Here is a 23,937-nt window from a genome sequence, read left to right as displayed (position 1 = left end):
TAATTAAGGGGCCAGTGATGGACTCAGTCTGAGCAACAGGAAGCAGCAGCTTCTTAAGGGGTTCAGTTCTACTAGAGATTAAACACACTTGGTAATATTATACTATCTGACTTAGAATGTTCTTGCAGCGTCTGGGGACACGGTTTTACTTCAGGAGCCACTAGAAGATGATCAGTTAGTTCTGTACATTTTACTGTACAGCTGCTAATTGACATTTCTTCAAAAGAATTCACAGACTGTACGAATTCTGTACGGTGTGAAGAACACCTGCAGTAACAGACAGAGCTGGAAGAACTTGAGCTGAGCTGATGTTCTCTGCCCTCTGGTGGCGGCTGTAGTTACTGCACCTGCTCTTTATCTCCACAAGAATAAATTAAACTTGATGTTTTTCCATCAGTGTGACAGATTATCACCTATTATTTATTTATAATATTCAAACTTTTCATCTGCAGCTCATTTCAGATGTTTAACACAGAGGTGTCCTCACTTTCTTGGTTTGTGAGTCAGGAACCAGATATGAGAGATTCATTCATCTGGATTTAACTCAGGAACATTGTTGCTACGGTGACAGAAGCTCTGTCCATCTTTGCTTTTATCTTTATTAAGAACTGCACCTTCAGAGGAGCACCTCTGTCCCTTTAAGAAGGACGGTCGTAGACTGGAGTTGTTGCTGTTGAACTTGTTCATGTCTGGGGGATGTGTCGCTGAATGAGGAAGAGTTCTCAGGTAGGAGCTGAGGAGCTGACTCCCTCCCCGAGCACCGACTGCACCAGGACAAAGAGCTCCTCCACGCGATGCTCGGTTCAGGTCCGAGAACCGGATGTGTCCTCAGCAGGGGGGTCTGGTGAGCGGGTGTAAGGGGGCACCGGACCGGTTTAACGGAACTAACCGGACCAGTATGCGGACCCCGGTCCCCCTGTCCTGGTTGTGCATGTGGACCCCGGGGCCAGCGCTTGGACCACGACAGGTCAGGAAATGAGCTTTAATGTGAACCAGAGGCAGAGGAGGGGAATTATTAAAGAGAACAAAGTTAAAGTTAAAGTTCACTGTGACATTAATTAACTGATGAACAAGTGAATAAATGAATGGATTAATTAGAGGAGGGACAGTGTATCATTCTGATTGGACCAGAGAGGGAGAATTATTCAACACAACAAACTTTAACTTGGAGTTCACTCTGTATTTAATTAACTGATGAATTAATTTATGAATGAATTAATGAATGAATGAATTAGAGGAAGGTGTCTCATTGTGAATGAATTAGAGTTGAGAGGAACCAGAGGAGGTGTTCAGGAGGGAAAGTATGTGGAGGGAGTGGAGACATCAGTCATGTCTGGACAGGCAGCAGAGACAGCTGGAGAACCGGGGGGGGGGGGCGGGGGGGGACGGGACGGGACATGAATCCAGACTGTGACTGGTCCCTGATGCTGGTGTTTGTGTTGCAGCTGGGATGGCCTCTGTCGTTTTGGCAACAGCGGGGGAGTGCTGCTGGGGCTGGAGGCGGGTGGACGAGGAACGGTGTGGACGTGAGGACACATCCTGAGACGGTTGGGCTGGGTTTTTTTTTTTCACCTGCAGCGGATTTAAACGGTCTGTCCTCTGTCCCTAGCTGTCTGTCCCCAGGGCTGTAAACATGGACACTGTCTCGAAGAAGACAGATGCAAGTGTCGCCCGGATACAATGGGAAAGGGCCTGTAACCAAGGTAACCGTTTACATGGCAACAGAGTTGACTTAATTAAGATAAACACATAAAACAGACAGAACAGACATGGTTCACACACACACACACACACACACACACACACACACACACACACACACACAGAGAGAGAGAGAAACACATGAAATGAAAACAGAGTTCATCCTGATTTCTGTTGATTCTCATGTTTTGTCGTCTCTTTGTCGCCATGTTTTTACAGATGCTCGAACCTGTTACCATGCCAACTGTCTCACGGCTGTGAGGTGGTGAAGGGGGCGGTCCGATGCACCTGTCCGTCACCGGGGTTACGCCTGGGACCAGACCGGCGCACCTGTATCGGTCAGTGTGTCTCTTTGTTATCTGGATGAGGAGATGCTGGTTCTTCACGTCGGGGGAAGAAACTGGTGTGTGTGAGGAACAGATGGACAAGACAGGTGAAGTTAGTGGGACACAGCAGGGAAAAACAGATGAGGAAGGAGAATTGCAGGCAGGTAAGGCAGATGAGGAGGTGAACAGGGCGGGTGAGAAAAGTGACGGAAAGCATGAGCAGGTGGAGGAGGCTGAGATGGAAGAAGAAGGGACATCAGCAAAGCCAAAACCTGCTCATAAGCGTAGGAGGAAAACAAAGAACACCCTCAATGAAGCAAAAACAAGTAAAGTGGGGGTGGACCCAAAGGGAGGAGGCAGGTGCAGATGGATGAAAGTGGGAGTGAGGAGGAGGTGTGTCAGATAAAAGTGATGTGATAGGTTTCAACCTGAGTAGCAGTCAACAGGGGAGAATATACACTGCAGAAAAGATTAAATGTTTTCTCCAACAGACAAAAACCAACCGGTGTCAAAGTAGAAGAGTTTTCCCTGATTTATATTGTTCTATACGTCTGCCAGACTCCACATGAGCCAAGAGGAGAGTCTGGCATCACAGACCCGGAGTTTTTAGACTAAAAAAAACTTGTGTTTTAAAGTGAAAAAACAAAAGAACAGTGATGACTTTAAAAAACTCCAATGTGTATTTTAAAAATAATTTATTGATTTTAAAGTTGCTTCCTTCTTTCTTTTAACATGGAATAGTTTTAGAATGGGCAGTTTAAATGTTAATGGAGCAAGAGAGGTGAAAAAAAGAGCCTCATTTATGAAACTACCAGAATGAAACGCATCGATGTCATGTTTCTACAAAGAAACGCTAGTGACTCTGGTAATGAAGCAGACTGGAGGAGAGAGTGGGAAGGGGAAGCCATTTTAAGTCACAGCAGCACTCTGAGTGGAGGAGTGGGCTTCCTCTTCTCCAGGAGTTTCTCTCCAATCTCACTGGAGATCGAGCACCTAATCGAGGGGAGCTTTCTTCTAACTATTGCTCGGTTTGAGCATTTTACTGCTGTTTTTATCAACCTATACGCTCCAACCAACAGTGCAGAGAGGAAGCTGTTTTTACAAAAAATAAATTATGTTTTTAATAGCGTTTCCTCGGAGCATTTCTTATTCGTGGGTGGGGATTTTAACTGTACTGAAAACGCGCTTTTAGATCGTAACCATGCAGAGCCTCATCCAGCATCCCAGCATGCTTTGAGGCAGCTGGTCACTCTCATGGCCTGGTGGACGTGTGGAGGAGGATGCATGCAAACAGCAGACAGTACACATGGTCCCACCTCAGAGAGAGTAGCATCTCTCAGCCAGACTTCACCGTATTTATTGTTTTAAAAAATCATTTTAATACTTTTAAGTTGTGTAGAATTGTACCACGGGATTCTCAGATCATTCCCTGATTTTTGTCTTGTTTTTATTTAGGAACATTTTACCGAAAAATGCATATTGGCATTTTATTCAGTTTTAACACTTGATAAAAGTTCAGGAAGGTTTTTATTTATTTTTGGCATGTATTTAGACAGAGGAAAGCTGATTTTAGTAGTCTTAGGCAGTGGTGGGCCATGGCAAGACTGAGATTAAACTTCTGGGCAGCAGCAGCACACCCCCAACGTTACCCGGGACATCACCACATCTGTGAAAGACCTGGAGAGTGATATCGTGGAACTAGAGACAATGAGTGAGTCCAAAGGAGAACGAGGATATATTAAAATCCGCAAAGAGAAAAAAAAAAGGCTTTAGCCGACCTGCTGGACAGTAAAGTACAAGGTGCCTGGTCAGGTCCCGATTCCAGAACATCACTAAAATGGGATGCTCCCTCTAGTACTTCTTTTTGTCTAAGAAAAGAAAAACGGACAGAGGAAGGTAAACCACTCGTTGCTAGCAGACACAGGGCAGGAGCTCACTGAACCAAGCCAGATAAGAAGGCGAGTGGTAGAGTTTTACTCCTCTCTCTATACTTCCGAGTATGAGGAGGAAGTCGCACTGTCTGAGGAGTTCTGCAATGGACTGCCTCAGGTCTCCACAGACACCAACTCCCACCTTAAAGAGCCGCTGCAGATGCAGGAGCTTCAAGCCGCCCTGCAAAGCATGCAGGGGCGGAGAGCTTTCCCGGCATAGACGGCCTAACTGTGGAGTTTTTTAAAGCCTTCTGGGACATCCTCAAAATGGACATGTTAGAGGTGTTTAATGAAAGTCTGGCCTCTGGTTCCATGCCAGTGTCCTGCCGCAGGGCTGTCCTCACGCTCCTGCTCAAGAAAGGAAACCTACAGGACATTAAAAACTGGCGCCCTGTGTCTCTGCTATGTGTGGATTACAAGATTCTGTCCAAGGCCTTGGCCAACATGCTGAGAGGGGCTATGAAGCAGGTAATCCATCGGGATCAGACCTATTGTGTACCCTGCAGGTCCATGGAAGACAATGTCTACCTAATTCGAGATGATTTGGAGCTCTCCAGCTCATTGGCTATAGACACTGGTCTGATTTCCCTAGATCAGGAAAAGGCTTTTGACCGCGTTGAACATGGCTTCCTCTGGAGGGTGTTGGAGAAGTTCGGGTTCAGCGCAGGTTCATAGCTAAGATCAAAGTGTTGTACAGTGAGGTTGAGAGTGTGCTGAAGTTAAATGGTGATCTGTGTGCTCCTTTTAGAGTGTGTAGAGGGGTCCGACAAGGGTGCGCACTGTCGGGATGCTCTATGCACTCTCCCTAGAACCCCTCCTGAGCAAAATACGCTCCTGCATGCAAAGACTGGTTTTACCTGGTTTTAAGGGAAACATTATTTTATCCGCTTATGCAGATGATGTGGTGGTTTTTATCAGAAGCCAGAGGGATGCAGACAGGCTAACAAACATTGTTAATAAATTTAATATTGTGTCGGCAGCGAGGGTAAACTGGATGAAAAGTGAAGCCCTTGCTGTCGGCACGTGGCACGGTGGTCTCCCGGTTCTTCCCCATAAACTAATTTGGAAAAGAGATGGTTTTAAATACCTGGGAGTTTTTCTGGGGAATGAAAACGTGGTCCAGAAGAACTGGGAGAACGTTACAGAAAAGATTGAAGGAAAACTTGAAAAATGGGAAAAGGTGCTCCTCAAATGTCTTTTAGAGGTAGGGTCCCGGTTTTAAACAACCTTGTGGCATCCCAACTCTGGCACCGATTAAATGTATAGATCCCCCATCAGACTTACTACAAAAACTACAACGAAAAATAGTAGATATTTTCTGGGACGGTCTCCATTGGGTGCCACAGGGGGTGTTGTTTTTTAACCCGAGAGGAGGGGGGGACAGGGCCTCATCCAACTGGGCCCGCTGAACTGCTACATTTAGATTGCAGTTTATTTCAAAGGTATTTAACAGGCCCGGCAGATCTAGTTTGGAGGGATGTGGCCAGCTGCATTCTCAGATGTGCAAATAATTTTGGGACTGGATGTGCTCTGTTTTTAATTGATTTAAAATTTTTAAAGTTAAGTGGGTTGCCTCGTTTTATCAGGGTGTTTTAAATCCTGGATCCTTTTTAATCAACAAAGGTGCCAAAAGTCTGACTCTCTGCACTGGTTGTTGAAGGAGCCACTGATAAACAGAGCCAGGCTGGATGTCAGCAGCAGCGCCACACCGGGCCTGGTGGTGGCGCTGTGCAGGAGCAAAACCCTGTGCCTGCAGCGGCTGGTGGATGCGGTGTGGCTGGCGCTGAGCGATGCTGTGGCCCTGGGGTCTCTGCTGGGATTACGCTCAATCTGAGGTGCTAGAACGTTTTTGGAGCTCTGGAGGCAAAGGCTTTCTGGAAGGGAAAGGAGCCTCCTGATGGACCATAACCAAGGAAAGGCTGTCCCGGACTCCACAGACCCCTTTCCAGAAATCTATCTGACCCCAGGACTAGGAGACTCGACCGGCCCCTTGCTTACCGTCATCAACAAAAGTGAACTGACATTACACCGAGCTGACTCAAAAACTTTCTACTCCAATTGTGTCAAGTTTCTCAAAAAGGGAAAAGGATGAGCAAACAGACCGGCCACAGTGTGGAGTAAAAGACTAGATGGGGAAACTGGACCCGGCCCACAGTGGAATGTTTTATACAAACCTCCCCTTAAAAACGGACTGCCGACCTCCAGTGGAGGAACGCTTTTATTTCTATTCTTAATTCTGCTGTTAGCTACAAGTGTCCTTTTTGCCACGGGCGCGAGACTATCTACCATGTTTTTATTGAGTATAAGAGACTCACAGAGTTCTTCACTCTTTTAACATTGGTTTTTAGTCGTTTGTGTAGTTTTCTCCGTGAAGGTTTTTATCATGGGTGCTGGCTATAAAAAGACAAACAGAGAAAAGTGGCTGCTTCTAAATTTTCTGTCAGGAGAAGCAAAAAGGGCAATTTACGTTAGCAGAAAGAAACGTATAGAGAACAGAGAGGGACAGGAAGCCAGGTCAGTCTGGCTCTGTAACATCAGGGCCAGACTGTGGCTTGCATATAGATTTTAGAAACACATTGGAGATTTGGATACTTTTAAGCAGCGCTGGTGCTATAAAAACATAATTTGTTCAGTAAATGAAAATGAATTGAATTTTACACAAGATTTCACTGGATAATTTATTTTAAATATGCTAAAACATAAAAAAGTAACATTTTGTAAATATAGTTTGTTACACTACTGTTAATATGCTAAGAATGTAAATAAAGTGTATTTTTAAAAATCAAAATCTCCTCTCCTCTCCTCTCCTCTCCTCTCCTCTCGTCTCGTCTCGTCTCGTCTCGTCTCGTCTCCTATCGTCTCGTCTCGTCTCGTCTCGTCTCCTATCGTCTCGTCTCGTCTCGTCTCCTCTCGTCTCGTCTCGTCTCGTCTCGTCTCGTCTCCTCTCGTCTCCTCTGGAGGATTAAACCACGGTGTCTCTATTAGTGTATTAGATTCATGTCAGGGGAAACGTTTCTAAATCCACCTGTGCTTCACAGTGTCTTTTTGTGGAGGATCAGTTTTTAATTTCTTTCTGTTCAATCAGCATAAACACAATAAATGTTGTTTACTTCAACTTTAAATACCTGCCAGTTAGTCGTCAAGATGAGAAACACAAACATTAGTGCTCTCGACTTAAAACGATAATTGGCAGGAACTTAGTGAAGTTCATCTTAACTTGGACGGGACAAGATGAAATGGAGGATGTAACATCAGCATAACGTCTGGACGTCATTTTACAGTGAGTCTGCTGTAATGTTTCAGTGTGAGCCCTGTTATCGTTTTAATAGTGGGGTCCTGGTTCATATCAGGACTGGTAGTTATTTATTACAGTGTATTTACTCAAAAACAAATCAAACTTTTTTTAGAGCACCTTTCATGCATGGACACGGGAACACAAAGTGCTTTACACACAAAAACCAAAAACAATTACCCCACCCCCCATCCTCCATACTGCACACACACACACACACACACACACACACACACACACACACACACAGTGGTTAACATGCTCTAACATGCTGTACAGTGGTAGAATAGAATGTCCTTCATGGTCATTACACAGAGGAGACGACATGTCCTCAGTGCATCGTCCCCCTGCAGCCTAGGCCTATAGTAGCATCACTAAGGGATGGTTCAGTCCAGCTCTCGTTATAAACTGTATCTAGTATCAGTGGCTTAGGTTCGTTTTGTTGTTCTTTAAGAACAAGTCACTACATTAAGTGAAAAACTTCGCTTCGGTAAGAAGTCGTAGTTAGTGGCGGAAAGGACACCGCACGGAGGCAGAGCCAACGCTGGAGTCAACGCCGTGTTTCCCGGAGCGACACTGATCATCAGCTGATTCATCCGATGAGGTGTTGCTCCCACCGAACCATCTCCCACCGCTGGCATCAAGGTAGGAGAAGTAGCGCTACCGGTTTCATGGCCATAAGAAAATAAATTAATAAAAGTGTGCACACTATTTTGCGAGCGTAATCCCAATGCATTGGTTGCTAAAAACAATGATGATCGCGTGTTAAGACTGAACTTTTCGCATGCTTGGATTTCATTGAGGACGTTATGGACGGTAAATGTGATGAGCCGGTCGAGGAACTGGCTGCTGTCACTGCTTCTAGTAAAGTGGGTAATTCAAACGAAGCACAGTTGGGTAAAGGTAAAAGAATTGTTAAATTAACACATAAGGCTTTTGTTGAAAAGTTGGAGAAGTTTCAAAATGTAGGAAAGGATCAATTAAGCAAGGTAAAAAATATGAGAAAGGTAATTGAAGAGTATATGAATAAAAACAGTGTTGCACAGGTAAAAGGTGCACTGGAAAATTTGTTTGTGTGACGAAGCAAAAAAATACTCATCATTCTCTGGAGCCTTTACTGCCCACTGAAGAAAGTGGGAAACAAAATACATGGTTTGCTGCAAAAATGTTGATTGAAAATGGTTTCATTGATGATGTTAAACAATGGTTCACAAAACATGAAAATGTTGTTGATGTGGTTGATGATGTTCATCCTGATGACAGTATTTCAAATGTTGCAGGAAAACGTTCTCACTACAAAAGTACATGCGGTGGTAAAAGCAGCAAAAGTGGTCAAACAACAGCATCTGCCCACATTAAAGCAGAGGCAGAAAAGGCTGCACTCCTTCCTCGATCTGCAGCGTTAAAGGAAAAACATGCTCTGGAGAAGCAAGAAGCAGAGCTCAGAAGGAAAAGGGAGCAACTGGAGTTTGATGCTGAAATTGCAGCATCCACAGCAAAACTAGCAGTTTTACAAACTGCTTCAGAACGTTCAAACAAATCCCACGCATCATCAAATGGAATGAATTCATATCTACAAAGAGAGATGAAACAAAAAACAACTTCCAAAGGGCTCAACCCTGCAGCAAGTCATATGAACCCTGGACATGGAGTGCAGTGCCACAAACCAATTTCCCAGTATGTCATAAGGACTCAGAGCATGGAACACACACACTGTGGAAAAAGGGCAGCAGTGCATCCTTGGATCAGGACAGGAGACGCACAGGAAAGCAACGGAAACACAATACGGAGACACACAGCATCAAACTCTTTATTTGCCCGTAAATGATGAGCAGCCACATCCACATTCTGTACAAATGCATGGAGATCTATGCACCATAATGCATTAAGGCTGACTGTCTGTATTTTTGGAGCAGTTTACAACAGGTCAACCCAGAGATTTGGTGAGGAGCTGTCAGCACGTGATTCCTGACAAAGGTTATCAACTGGCTAAAGAACTTCCACATGAACACTTTGGAAATGAATACAGGATTGCTGCAGCATATATAAAGAAGGTTCTGTCTTGGCCTCCAGTGAAATCAGAGGATGTGAAATCACCACAAGCCTTTTCTCTGTTTTTGCGTGAATGTTGCAACGTGATGGAGGAGCTTCACTATATGCGAGAACTAGACATGTCAACCAACATGAGAGCAATCATGACAAAATTACCATATAAATTCAGAGAAAAATGGAGGACAAGAGCACACGACATCTTGGAGAGGTACAATCGCAGAGCTTGTTTTAATGATCTTGTTTCATTTATCAAGCGTCAAGTTAAGATCATTTCGGATCCACTCTTTGGGGACATTCAGGACAAGACAAATGGTTTACCTGCATCAAAGAGTGTTAACAAGTTCAAGTCTCAGTCCAAGTTCAGCAGAGTCAGAGGTGATAGCTTTGCCACTACAGTTACTGTTGACACGACCAAAGGTTCATGCTCAATCCCACAGAGGCAGAACTCAATGGAAAGATCTAAAAAAACATGTGTCTGTTGTGCCAAGTCTCACACGTTAGAGGAGTGTCCAAAGCTGAAAAGGAAGAAGCATCGGGACAAAATTATCGTTCTGAAGGAAAAAAGGACATGTTCTTACTGCCTGTGTAGTGGACACATGAGCAAGGATTGCGACAGGCGTCTAACTTGCAAAGAGTGTGGTCAGAATCATCCTATGGTGCTTCATATTTCTGAAAGGCTAAGAACCAGAACAGAAAGTGAAAACTCTAAAGAAACGGGACATGTTAAACCAGCCTCATCAGAAACTTGTGGTCATACAGGGGCCGGAAAGGAGGGTAGTGTTTTGCCCATTCTGTCAGTCCAGGTTAAATCCATTAGGGGAGACCAAATAATCCAAACCCATGCATTCCTGGATCCCAGCAGTACGGACACATTCTGTTCAGAGCATCTTATGCGAAGGTTGAACATCAACGGTACAAGAACCAGTTTCCTTTTACGCACCATGGGGCAAGAAAATGTTGTTTCCACTTTTGTTTTGAATGGCCTGGAAGTGTCTGGTCTTGACAGTAACAACTTTTATAGTCCCAGAAGTTCTCACTCAAAGAAAAATGCCTGTGACCTCAACAACATTATCTCACAGGAAGAGCTGTCACAGTGGTCTCAAACCCCTCTGAAGTTCAGATTCCCTGCATACACGCCAGTGTTGACATGTTGATTGGTACCAACGTCCAAAAAGGGATTGGAACCCTGGGAAGTTGTCAACAGCAAGGGAATGGCCCGTATGCAGTAAGAACTGTACTTGGTTGGGTAGTTAATGGTCCCCTTCGAGACGGAGAGAACAGCAAACATAAAACAGGGTTCTCAGTGGCTGCCGTCAATAGGATTTCTGTGTGTAAGCTGGAGGTGATGTTGAACAATCAGTACAATCATGATTTCAATGACAGAAGTACAGAGGAAAAAGAGATGTCAAGGAAAGACATCAGATTCTTAAAGATTATGGATGAGTCAGCACGGCTTCAGGATGGTCATTACAGTATTAAAATGCCCTTTAGGAAAGAGCAGCTCACTCGTCCCAATAATCTTAGCATGGTCAAGCAAAGGCTGCTAGGATTGAAGGGTAAGTTCAGAAAGGATGAACTGTTTTATAAGGAATACACCAGTTTCTTCAGTGATGTTCTAAGGAAAGGCTACGCAGAGAAAGTGCCTCAACATCAACTGGATGGAGTAAATGGAAAAGTTTGGTATATTCCCCATCATGTTGTGCATCATCCCAGTACTTTGCGTGTTGTGTTTGACTGTTCAACTGAGTTTTAAGGTGCCTCACTCAACAGCCAGCTTCTTTAAGGCCCAAACCTGACCAGTTCACTGCTAGGAGTCCTTGCCAGATTCAGACAGGACCCAGTGGCGTTGATGGGAGACATTCAGTCTATGTTCTACCAGGTTAAGGTGGCTGAAGAGGACAAGGACTTTCTTCGCTTCCTATGGTGGCCTGATAGTAAATTGAGCCAAGAGGTTGTGGAATATTGGATGACAGTTCATTTGTTTGGAGCATCTCCAAGTTGTGCCAGTTATGCACTCAGGAGGACAGCAGAAGACAACTATGCACACTTTACATCAGAGGTGGTAAAAACGGTCAGGTAAAATTTTTATGTTGATGACTGTTTCGAAGAGTTTGCCCTCAGAGGAGGAGGCTGTTGTGATGGTTAAAGCTCTCAGGGACCTCTGGCTAACGGGAGGCTTTACTTTGACCAAAAAGGTTCAGTAACAGTCTGACAGTGCTGCAAACCATTGAAGAGGAGCATAGAGCTAAAGACTGGAAAACAACTGGATCTGGATAGAGATGGCTTCCCGTTGAGAGAGCCCTTGGACTGCAGTGGTGTGTGGAGTCTGGGCACATTCAAATTCAAATGATGGGGAAAGAGCAAGCACAGAGCAGAAGAGGATTGTTGTCTGTAATCTGTTCAGTTTATGTTTCTTGGGGTTTCTTGCACAGTGACACTGCCAGCAAAAGGTTATGTTGCAAGGCTCTGTCGCAGACGTTGTGGGTGGGGATGACAACATACCTGCGACATCAGCCATCAGTGGACAGGATGGCTGGAGCATCTGAAAGGGTTCATTCAAAGTGAAGAGATTCATTAAGCCCAAACACTGGACAGCCCATTAAATTTAATTCAACTCAATTCAGTTTTTATTTTTATATAGCGCCAATAACAATACAAATCGTCTCAAGACGCTTCACAAAAACCAGCCTGCAACCTCCAGAGCAAGCCTGAGGGCGACGGTGGCAAGAAAAAACTCCCTTTTAACAGGAAGAAAAACCCTTGAGCAGAACCCAGCTCGTATGGAGGGACCCATCTGCCGAAGGCCAGCCCGGGAGAAACGAGAAGATAAAGAGAAAAGAAGAGAGGAGAAAAAAAAGATAAACAAAAATTCTGTCATAGATACATACATCAAGCGGAAGGAAACATTTTAGGGTCTAGTAATATAAACAAAAGTGATGATCTGTGGACAGTTTGTGAGTATAACAGGAATTATGGGCAGGTTGGTGATAGTTCATCTAGGTAGGAGTGGACAACTGGAGGAGGCCATGATGACTGGAACAGATGTAGTTTATGGAGCTCCACAGGTTGATACACAGCACTCCAGACCCTGAAGACTGGGGGTGGTTGATGAGGCCACGGCAGCAGATGTAGCTTAGAACTCCACAGGTCAGATATTCAGCCTCCAGACCAGAGACCCTCACAAGATGATGGAGGGGGAGGGAGCGGAGGGGAGAGAGTAAGACACAGTGGTTAGTAAATTATAAGAGATAGAAAATAAAATGATAAGATATTAGGGACAGGAGCCAGAGAAGAAAGAGGAGAGGACATGTCCTCAGTGCATCATCCCCCTGCAGCCCATAGCAGCATAACTAAGGGATGGTTAAGTCCAGCCCTAGCTATAAGCTTTTTCAAAAAGGAAAGTCTTAAGCCTGACCTTAAACGTAGAGACTGTGTCTGCCTCCCGAACCCAAACTGGGAGCTGGTTCCATACGAGAGGAGCCTGATAGCTGAAGGCTCTACCTCCCATTCTACTTTTAGAACCTCTAGGAACCACAAGTAGACCTGCACTTAGAGATCGTAGTCTGAGGTCTTTTCAAATATGATGGAGCTAGGCCTTTCAGGGCCTTGTATGTAAGGAGGAGGATTTTAAATTCAATCTAGATTTTAAAGGGAGCCAATGAAGAGAAGCTAATACTGGATAATATGATCTCTCTTTCTAATTCCTGTCAGTGCTCTTGCCCGCGGCGTTTTGAATCAATTGGAGGGTTTTTAAAGAGCTACTTGGACAGCCAGACAGTAAAAGAGTTACAATAATCCAGGCTGGAAGACACGAATGCATGAACTAGTTTTCCGCATTACTCTGAGAAAAGGGTGTCCTAATTTTGATGATATTACGAAGGTGGAAGAAAGCAGTCCTGGTCACCTGCTTTATGTGGAATTAAAGGACATATCCTGGTCAAATATAACACCAAGGTTTTTCACAGTAGTTTCTGGAGGCCAAGGTAATGCCATCCAACAAAAGCAGGTGATTAGATAATGAATCTCTGACAGTTTGAGCCAAATACGATAACTTCAGTTTGTCTGAGTTTAAAAGTAGAAAATTACAGGTCATCCAAGCCTTTATGTCTTTAAAAGGGACTTGGAGTTTAACCAGTGGATTAGTTTCATCTGGTTTCCCTGGATAAATATAGCTGGGTATTTATCTGCGTAGCAATGGAAGTTTATGCCGTGCTTTCTAATAATATTGCCTAAAAGAAGCATGTATAATGTGAATAATATGGTCCTAGCACAGAACCCTGAGGAAACCCGAGGAACCCATAGCTTACCTTGGTGTTTTATATAGAGGTTGTTGTTTACAAAGGACAAACTGGAATCTGTCTGACAGTATGATTCAAACCAGTGTAGTGCAGTTCCTGTAAATTTTTATCACATTTTTCAAGTCTCTGTAGTGTATATTGTGATCAATAGTGTCAAATGCAAAATGTTAAAGCAGAGCTGCACAACTTTTTTGATGCCAGTGAAGATGGATTTGGCACTGTCACCCACCCCCACTGTTTTGTGTGAGGTTGAGGCTATATTGAATGGTCGCCCCCTCACTAAGCTCTCAGATGATCCACTGATCTTGAACCATCACTCCTAATCACATTCTCCCGATGAAAGGGAACCAGTCTTGTCACTGAACTATTTAGTAAGGATGAGGCTTATGTGAAGAGGAGATGGCGGCAGTCCAATACATCGGCCGATTTATTTTGGAAACGATGGGTGCAGGAGTACCTTCCTCTGCTTCAAGAACGCCCAAAAATGGAACCAGAAAAACGAGAAATTTGTTCCTGGAGACTTTGTTGTTTTTTGATGGGGAGGGTTGTGGAGACTTTCCTCGACCAAAAGGATCTGGTACGATCTCTGCGTTCCAGACGAAGACAATCATCTTGGGAAGGGCCCGTCCCTAAGCTAGGCCTATTGCAGAAGCAGCAAGTTTTTAGTGTTGACATCGTTGTAGTGGGACACATAGATTTCGATTTAAAGCCACTTTGGGAGTATTAACAGTGGCTGGTACGGCTGGCTTTACTAGTATAGTTATGTACTGTTCCTTGGCTTACTCACAAAGCACATAGAGTCAGATTGCAGTTTGTCGATTTATTTTCTCAATGCGATCCAGGTATTCCATTAACACATATCCAAGCTTCTCTTGGTTCTCTTGACACAGTTGTCCATTATATTTTACAGTATCAGCAACGTCTGAAATGTCACAGTCAAAAAACCTTTCAACTTGTCTCCACTTAGCACACTGCTAAAACCCCTTCACCCGTGCAGGTACTTCCTCTATATGCATTGCTCATGGGCGGGCCTAACCACTGCGTATGAGCCACGCCTACTTCAGGTAAATTCATAATAGAAAAACACTAGAATCTGCAATAAACTTTAGCACAAATTGGCTCCTAATTGAGAGGCAGTAAGACTTTCAATTACTTATACAACAACACAACGGAGCCAATGCTATACAGTATATATAAACCCACATAAAAAGTAAATTTTTATCTTTTTTTTTTTTTTTTTTTTTTTTTTTTTTACACTTCACAGAGTCACGTAAGAGTCTTTTATAAGTCCTTTTCACATACAAGACACAGTTTTTCAACAGGTCTTTCCAGGGTGTTTGATTTTGTCTTAACCAACACTCTGCGCATGAGTCCTTTTGCGTCCAGAAGGGTTTGGATGACACGACATAAGACCCAAGAATTTCTTGGTGCAGAGTCGTCAACAATCATTACTATGTCTCCAGGGCTGAGGTTCTGTTTCATTTGGGTCCATTTTTGACGCTTGTAGCTCTGTCTCTTGTAGCTCTGTCTCTTGTAGTTCTGTCTCTTGTAGCTCCGACTCTTGTAGTTCTGTCTCTTGTAGCTCTGACTCTTTTAGTTTTGTCTCTTGTAGCTCTGACTCTTGTAGTTTTGTCTCTTGTAGCTCTGTCTCTTGTAGCTCTGTCTCTTGTAGCTCTGACTCTTGTAGTTTTGTCTCTTGTTAGCTCTGTCTCTTGTAGCTCTGTCTCTTGTAGCACTGACTCTTGTAGTTCTGACTCTTGTAGCTGTGTCGTTTGTAGTTTTGACTTTGTAGCTCTGACTCTTGTAGCTCTGTCTCTTGTAGCTTTGACACTTGTAGTTTTGTCTCTTGTAGTTTTGACTCTTGTAGCTCTGTCTCTTGTAGCTCTGTCTCTTGTAGCTTTGTCTCTTTTAGCTCTGTCTCTTGTAGTTTTGACTCTTGTAGCTCTGACTCTTGTAGCTCTAACTCTTGTAGCTCTGTCTCTTGTAGTTCTGTCTCTTGTAGTTCTGGCTCTTGTAACTTTGTCTCTTTTAGCTCTGTCTCTTGTAGCTTTGACTGTTGTATCTATGTCTCTTGTAGTTTTGAGTCTTGTAACTCTGACTCTGGTAGTTTTGTCTCTTGTAGCTCTTTCTCTTGTAGTTTTGACTCTTGTAGTTTTGTCTCCTTAACTCTGACTCTTGTAGTTTTGTCTCTTGTAACTCTGACTGTTGTAGCTCTGTCTCTTGTAGCTTTGACTGTTGTAGCTCTGTCTCTTGTAGCTTTGACTGTTGTAGCTCTGACTCTCTTTCTCTCTGTCTCTGTGTTTTCAGCCTTAGACTTGTTGTGTTGTCTGTGTTTAACTCATATTTTCTTCCTCGTTTCTATTCATTTTTATTTATTTGAACCACTTTGTCTTTTCATCCTTTAATCCAGCTCCATGTTTTACCTGCTCTACCTGTTCTACCTCGTCTTTAACTGTACTTTGTCCAGTTTCTACTGAAGGAGTTTTATGTCTTTTATCACTCGTCAGTTGGTTCGTTTCTTTGGAAAGACCTTCATCGTCCAGTTAAAAATAAACCCACCGTGTCTCAGAGCAGAGTCAAAGGTCAATAAACGAGCTTTTACAGGTTATGTCTTTCAGCAGGTCGATCATTGTTCTCAGTCACATGACGTCTGACACGTTGCAGCTAGTCATTGGTCCATGAATTCTTATCTAAATAGGGTCTGAAGTGTTTCTGTTATTGGGCCCAGACGACTCAACACTCATGATGTCAAAATATTTGGGACAGGTGCCAGTTCAGTAGTTGGGAATGAAAACCCAGGTGGAGTTGTTAGAAACTAAAGCAGGACCAGACCCTTCTCTGGTGTACCTAATGAAGTGGCCATGTATGTGGGTTTTCATGCTGATAAATGAGTGAAGGTCATCGGAGCTCGTTTGAGGCAGATTAGGACCAGTTTCATGTTCTCTGACGGCGTCTCATCAAACTTGATTCATTCAGGAGGAACTCTCTGATATTCGCCCAGCATCATGTTGCTGTCATGTTCATACAGTGTGTGGCCAGTACATTAGGTACACTAGACGTACTGATGCACAGTGGGCAGAATGTAGTTCATACAGTGCAGATGTAACGTACCTAATAATGTGGCCGGTGCATGTGTTTGGTTCAGAGTTTTGTCCACAACTGTCACAGCTGAGACTTTTATTGGAAAAGTTGCAGTTTATGTCTTCAGTGTAAAATTCTTCTGTGGTTGGCGACTTTTTGCCTGCGGCCGAATGTCTGACACCTGTGTCATAGACTCAGCTTCACTTTAGGTCGTATTTTAAAAGAGATCCTTAAACATCCAAACTAGACGTCCTCTGTCAACGTATTATATATTAATACCTTTTCCACCCTAAAAGACACCAACACTTGATGAGGTCGGGGGTCAGAGGTCAGACATGGATAAAGTCTGTGCTGATTGGCTGACAAGAGTGACAATCATCTGTCGCTCCACGTGGACCAGATATCAAAGATCCTGTAATCTGATAATCTGCTTCTCTCCTCCCCCTCATCCTCCTCCTCCTCCTCCTCCTATTTGCTGGTTATATCTATGATGTATAATGAATATGAGCTGGAGGGTTGTCTGTGTTCAGGTGTCTCCTCTCAGTCAATTATTGTCCTTTGTCTGTTAATAATCTGCTTTCTTTGTAATGATCTGATCTCGACCGGTTGGAGGCGGAGTCACTGACCTCAGGCCTCAGGTCAGGATGCTACGTTAGTTTAGCTTAGCACTTGGCAGGACTCAGATGAGTTCAGTTGTTATGTGTCTGTGACTGAACCGAGGTGGTGATGCTGATGAGAGTAACAGGGTCGCCATGGTAACCACGATATAGCACACAGGCTGCTGATTGGTCAGAACTAGAACAGTCATCAAAATTACCTGGTTAACGTTAATTAATCATCATCCTGATTAATGTGATTAATGAAGCGTCTGCAGCAGAACGACTGTGAACGTGTCTCAGTTTGTCCAAGTAGCGTTAGCGTTAGCACCAGCTGATCCGGTAGTGACAGGCAGCAGAACCAACCATAAAGATGGAAGATGCTAAACAGCACGTTGGTCCTCTCCATGGGACATTTGAGGACAAAGAAACCAAGAGGGACCAGTGGAGACACATAAAGTATCATCACACTCTGCAGGAAGGAGTTTTCTTTCCAGCTTCAAATAGCACATTAACCAAGCCAAGCATACGTTAGTCGGGGATTCTGCTAGCACTTGGGCTAACGCGGCTAACAGCTGGAGACAACCAAGACAAACCAAGACAAAGACAAGAGAAGAGGGCAAGTGGACCAGAGACCGAAGCAATGAGGGGACACAAGGATGAGGGGTTGGTTGAGGGGACGAGGAGGACAAGAAACTAGGACATGAGGGGATGAAGAGACAAGAGGAAAAGGGACAAGGAGACGAGGGAATGAGGAGACAATTGGACTAGAGGAAGAGGATATAAGAAGACAAATAGACGGGGCGGTGTTTAGCTCAGTGAGAAGAGCATCCACCCCACATGTTGAGGCCCCAGTCCTCGCTGCAGACGGCCTTTCCCACATGTCATTCCCCCTTCTCTGCCTCCCGTTTCCTGTCTCTCTCCACTGTTGGGTTTCAAATAAAGTCTTAACTCTCCCCAATATATTTTAAAAACAAAGAAGAAGAAGAAGACGAGGAGACAAGAGGACAAGGGATGAAGGAGACAATAGGACAAGGAGATGAAGGAATGAAGGGACAAAGGGATGAGGAGACAAGATCACAAAACCAAGACAGTGACAAGTTAGTTTCTTAGTAGCTGCTGGAGAGGAGGGGACACATTAATGTGGACAGAGGTCAGTTAAAACAAGACACAAAAAGTTGTTGAAGGTGTTGAAGGTGTTTAATGAACACGTTAAAGCCAGATATATTCATTCTGTCTGGAGTCTGATTGGATATTAAAGATGAAGGAGATTTATTCGGATTAAAAGAAGTAGATGAATCCTGAGTGACTTACTGGGACGGGTTTACTACGAGTGGCTACCTCCAGCAGGATGATGGAGTAACTGAAAGACACAATGAGGTCATTACGTTATGGGACACAACTTTGAAAACTGTTGCATTAAATTGTGAATAATAGTTGAATTCCACAAACTGCAGGTCCTCTAACGACCACTAGAGGCCTGGACCAGCGTGTAACAGGTTTAGTCTCGAGAGCTAATTCATGGCACCACTGAAGAGTCGGCTATTTAAAAATGTTCTAGCTACTAATTCAGTTAATTGTCTATAAATAATGAATCATGACAGATACGTGGTTGGCATTGCAACTGGTTATGTCACTTCCTGTTTCTATAGCATCAAATAACAAACTACAACTAAACTTATCCAAAAAAAAAAAAAGACACTTGAACATTCATCAACATTTTATTAACTACCTAAAATGACTGAAACGATCCTTTTAATAAAATAATTTGACGTGTATTATAGTTTGGCCCAAGTCCCGCCCACTAGCATGGAGGGGGTGGACCTTATGACCTATACCTTTGTTCTATTTTTATACCATGGATGGATGGGGTTCAGTGGGCTTCGTTAGGTCTTGGGAACAGATGTAGGTGATAAAACCGAGTTCACCTAAAGACGTCTCCAGCCAGCGTGGGCTCCATTTGGAGTTCTGAACTCAGGGGTCATGTAGACCTCCAGGAGTCTCTGTTGATAGGTGGACAGAGGCTCAGCAGCATCATCCCTGCGGTAAATCCTAAGGCCATAATCTGACAGACAACAAGCCATCAGTCAATGAGCAGGGTTTACAGTTTGGTTCTTCTCCTCCTTCTGAAGCCAGATGGAGGGTAACAGTGACCAGGATCAACTCTGACCTGTGATCTTACAAACCCAGCGGTCGTCTAACACACAGTTCATAGACTTGAGTCGGCCATGACAGATCTTATGTTGGTGGAGGTATGACATCCCCCTGGCCATGTCTGTGGCAAAGGAGAACCTGAGGGATAGAATATAGTGACTGAAGAATGTGTAAAAGTACATATAAAATCTACAATGATATACACAGTAAACAGAGACACACAACAGACTAGAGCCTATAGACAGTATAATGTAATAATATAAAATATATAATATATGAAAGTGTTAGATATTAGAGATATTTAAGATACATAAGTTAATAAGGTCACTGTCTCAACTGGTGCTTGAACATCATTCTGTGGTATAGAATTTGATCACTCAGGTTTCAGACACCATATCAAAATGGCCTAACCCCTATACATGGCCCTATGTAGAGGGGTTGGGGAGTTTAGGGGGGTTGGAGGGGTTAGAGGTTAGATTTCAGACACAGCCAGAGTTGTATTTAAATATTAAAAGGATATTTAAAGAATTAAATATGTATACATACATATATCGATCTAAACAGGAATAATAAAATGTATTTATAGAACTTAGTATACTATGTGTGTATGTGTATTACTGTGTATTTGTGTTCTAGTGTTGGTGTGTAAGTGTGTAGGTGTGTTGTGGGACTGTTACCTGAAGCCCAGTTCAGAGGGATCTCCTCGTTAAGGAGGACATCGTTGAGGCTTCCTTTAGGGCAGTACTTGTTACTATGGCAACGTTAGGAACCTCCACACAACCACCAATGAACTTAGAGGTTTGGATGGTCCAGCTCTCTGGACGGAGGACAGAGAGGGCAACTGTAGGAGAACATTTTATTTCTCCCATGACCCAGGAGGGGTCACTTCGCTGGACAGGACTGTTGTTGTTTCCTTTGCAGATTTCTGAGACCAATAAAACAAGCTATAAGCACATTCCCGTGCCAACGAACAAGGATTTAAAACTTTTCTCCCATTTAAATGTAATCCACCAAGAGGCACCACAGATAAGAACAACCAGACTTCTCCACACCTGGACCACCTGTGGCAGATAAAGATTGTAAATAAAATTAAGAACTGCAAGTTTTCTGTCTGACTAGAACTACAAACTATGAAATGTATACTTGTAACCAAAATTACAATGTTTTAATCTGTACTGATCTGATTTGTGTCAGAAAATAGTTTTGTTTGTTTTTCCAGCTCAAAATTTGATGAAGTTAGCCCTTCAGTATTTTAATCATAAGTCTCTACCATCATACCATACTGGAAATAGCCATGCTGGAAACAGATGATCCCTGTACTGAAAGCTGACGAATCAGATATGATGAGATTGATCACACCAAGGCACTGGCTCCTACAGGTATGAAACCCTGTGTCACTATTGTTATACTGTGAGTTTCTTCTTATTATTCTTCCTCTTCCTCTCTCTCTTTCTTTCTTTTCTTTCTTTTTTTTTGTCCTGAAAAATTTTGCATTGAAATGGATGGGACGGGCAAAAAAAAAAAAAAAAACAAACATGCAAACATCTTCTGCTCCTGCATACTTTCACTCTGAGACATTTAAACTTTAAAATGTAGACACAAGTCCTGTGCATTGGTGTATTAATCCACGTTTTGATCATTTTTATAGTTTTAGAACATCCATGTTCAATGTCCATGATCATTTTTGGAGACATTGAGATTATAATAATAAGTAATATTATAATAATCAGTTAGAGTGGGGGAAATTGCCTGAAATTGTCTGAAACTTTTCTCTTTCCACTCTCCTCCCAGGTGCAATTTCCACTTTACACATATGATTTTTTCCACAGTTGCAGACAAACTTGTTCTGTCTCCCACAATGTGCTCATCAAAGCAGTGAGACGTACAGAATTTAAACTGTGAGCCTCTGTTCGCAGTCACATCTCTCTCTGCTCTCCATTGACTCTAATGCAAAGATTTCCTGAGAGAAGCAGAAGGGACCCATGTTTTAAACTCACACGTGTCTCCATAATATTTACTCTAGAAAGAAAAGAAACATATCAAAGTCTTCATTAAGTCTTTACGACATGATCTGTAAGTATGTGAGAGAGCATGTCTGTGTTTGTGTGTGGTAGAGGAGTCTGTGTTTGTGTGTGTTGTTGTAACATAAATGAAAAGAGACAGCGGTCAGACAGGGTTTTTTTTTCTACAACTGTGGAAAAACTCATGTGTGCATAGTGTAAATTCTGGCTGGGAGGAGCGTGGAAACAGAAAAGTTTCAGAAAATTTCAGACACCTTTCTCCACTCTAACTGATGAGGTCGCGCACTCTAGCACGAACATTTTGCACAATACACACCCATTATAATCACAAAATTTCTCCATAAGACCTATCAAAATGTGGATTAAAACACCAATACACAAGACTCATTTTAAAGTTTAAATTAAGTCTCTGGGGGAAAGTATGCCTGAGCATAAGATGCTACACGGATTTTTTCTTTTTCACTATTTTTTTTTGTCGCCTGTCCCATTTTGTTTCAATGCAAAATCATTTGCGTTTTTTCGCAACTTATGTCAAAAAAATGGTGGGGTTTTTTGTAAAAAAGTTGCAAGCGACCCAATCAAACCGCACTCTGATACACAACTCGAAAGGATAAAAAAATGGGGAAGGGGAAAAAAATGTATTAAAAACACACGTATAACAATTGTGGCTCGGTGCATTCCCCCTTTCCCCTAATGAATAAATAAAGGTGTAGATAGTTTACTCTTGTCCCCCGGTCGGTCTCTACCCGGGAAAAAACCTGTCAGAACCTCCAAGTTGTTCAGCACCCGGATGGAGCTGGACACCAGAGAAACCATTTCGTTGTTGTTGTTAAACTTGTTCTGTCTGGGATTGGTGTCTGAACTGAGGACAGATTTCTCAGGTAGGATCGAGGGGCTGACTCCCTCCCCCCGAACACCGCGCCCCAGGCCCAAAGAGCCCCTCCACGGATCTTGGTTCGGGTGAAATGAATGATTTTTTTGGACTAAACACTTTGTACTTTTCTTTTTCTAAAACTTCAAGATCTAAACTTGAAAAAAAAAGGGAAAAGGAAAAATTGGGGTTTGATAAAAATGATGTTCATTGTAAAAAGAAGTTTTTTTGGTTTATATTTAGTTTGAAAAGTTTAAAAAAAACAAAAAATTAAAAAACAAAGGGTGCTAAACATATTTTTAACGTCATAAGGATCAGGGGGGGTCCTCCGATTTTTTTTTCCCTGGACAAGCTGTAAAAGAAAACCTGAAAAGAGAGTTGAAGTACGTACGTGCTTATCTTGTGTTTTTGGGGGGCTTTTTGAAAATGCTTTTTTCAAAGAGCATTAATGAACTGATCTGCCCATCACCGCTTCCCAGAAACATGTTGAGGGATCATGACGTATTTAAAACCTTGTTTTAAACCCAAACCACTCTCTCTTCCTGTCCACCTGAGATTTTTGGGCCCACCGCAACATTTCAGCCAGAGTTTGGAGAATATGCCTTTTTCCTGCCGCACTAAATAAAACCCCCGGCCAAATTTATTTCCTACCTCAGTTTCGTCCAGTTCCCATCAGCATCCCAAAACAAGCCCAAATTAAACCCGGGGGTTTCGGGCCTTGGGGGATCCTAAACATCTTTTGGGCATAGATTAGACTAACATCTCAAAAAACACAAAAATGAATTCAGTTCTAAAACCGGGAAAACGATTAATTTAAAAACCAAATACTGAAGCGCCGTCCTTTTCAACGTTGCTGTTGAAACAAACTTCGTGTTAACCCAAAAACTCATTCAGACTAGAAAAAGGACATACAGAGATTTTTAGGTCAGCCCGAAAATTTTCCCAACTCTCTGAGTGACCTTTATTTACAGAGTGTTTGCGTGTTGTCAGGATCCTTTTATTTATTTAGGATTGGGTGGGGTTTTTGCAACAGTGATTTCCCCCAAACTCCCCCGGCCCCTCCTCTCTTCCCAGATTGGAGCGCACACGTAGGATGGCTGTCTTCCCCATGATTTCGGGGGAAGGAAAAAAAAAAAAAATCTCTTCACGCATTTTTAAAAGGGTATTGCTTCCCAAATATGGTCATTAGGGCATTTCTGAATGCAAATGACCTGAACCGGGGAGGACCTGGAGTTAAGAACGGGTGGGATTTATCATCACCGATTATTTATTAGTGTCCACACTTTTGATAAATCGGATTTTTTTGTACTTACACACGTTCTAAATTTCATTCCAAACGTCAAATTTAGAATTTTTTCTACGCCAGACTGTGCCTAAAGAAGGTAAGACATTCTGACGCAAAGTTTGGCATTTTTTAAATTTGTATTGTGCTTTAAAAAAGTGTGAAATTTTACACAAAAACTCTGCCCGGTGTACACACAAAATTAGTGGTAGAACTCCCCGTTTTTCTGTATTTATTTGGGCAAAAACGGTAAAAAAAAATTTTAAAATGTTTTAAAAAATTTACAGAACAAACCCCAAGAGTTTAAGATTTAACACCCCTTTGAAAGAGTC

Source organism: Mugil cephalus, chromosome 1 (assembly GCF_022458985.1).
Source record: "Mugil cephalus isolate CIBA_MC_2020 chromosome 1, CIBA_Mcephalus_1.1, whole genome shotgun sequence".
Classification (NCBI taxonomy): Eukaryota; Metazoa; Chordata; class Actinopteri; order Mugiliformes; family Mugilidae; genus Mugil; species Mugil cephalus.
This window is presented reverse-complemented; position numbering follows the sequence as displayed.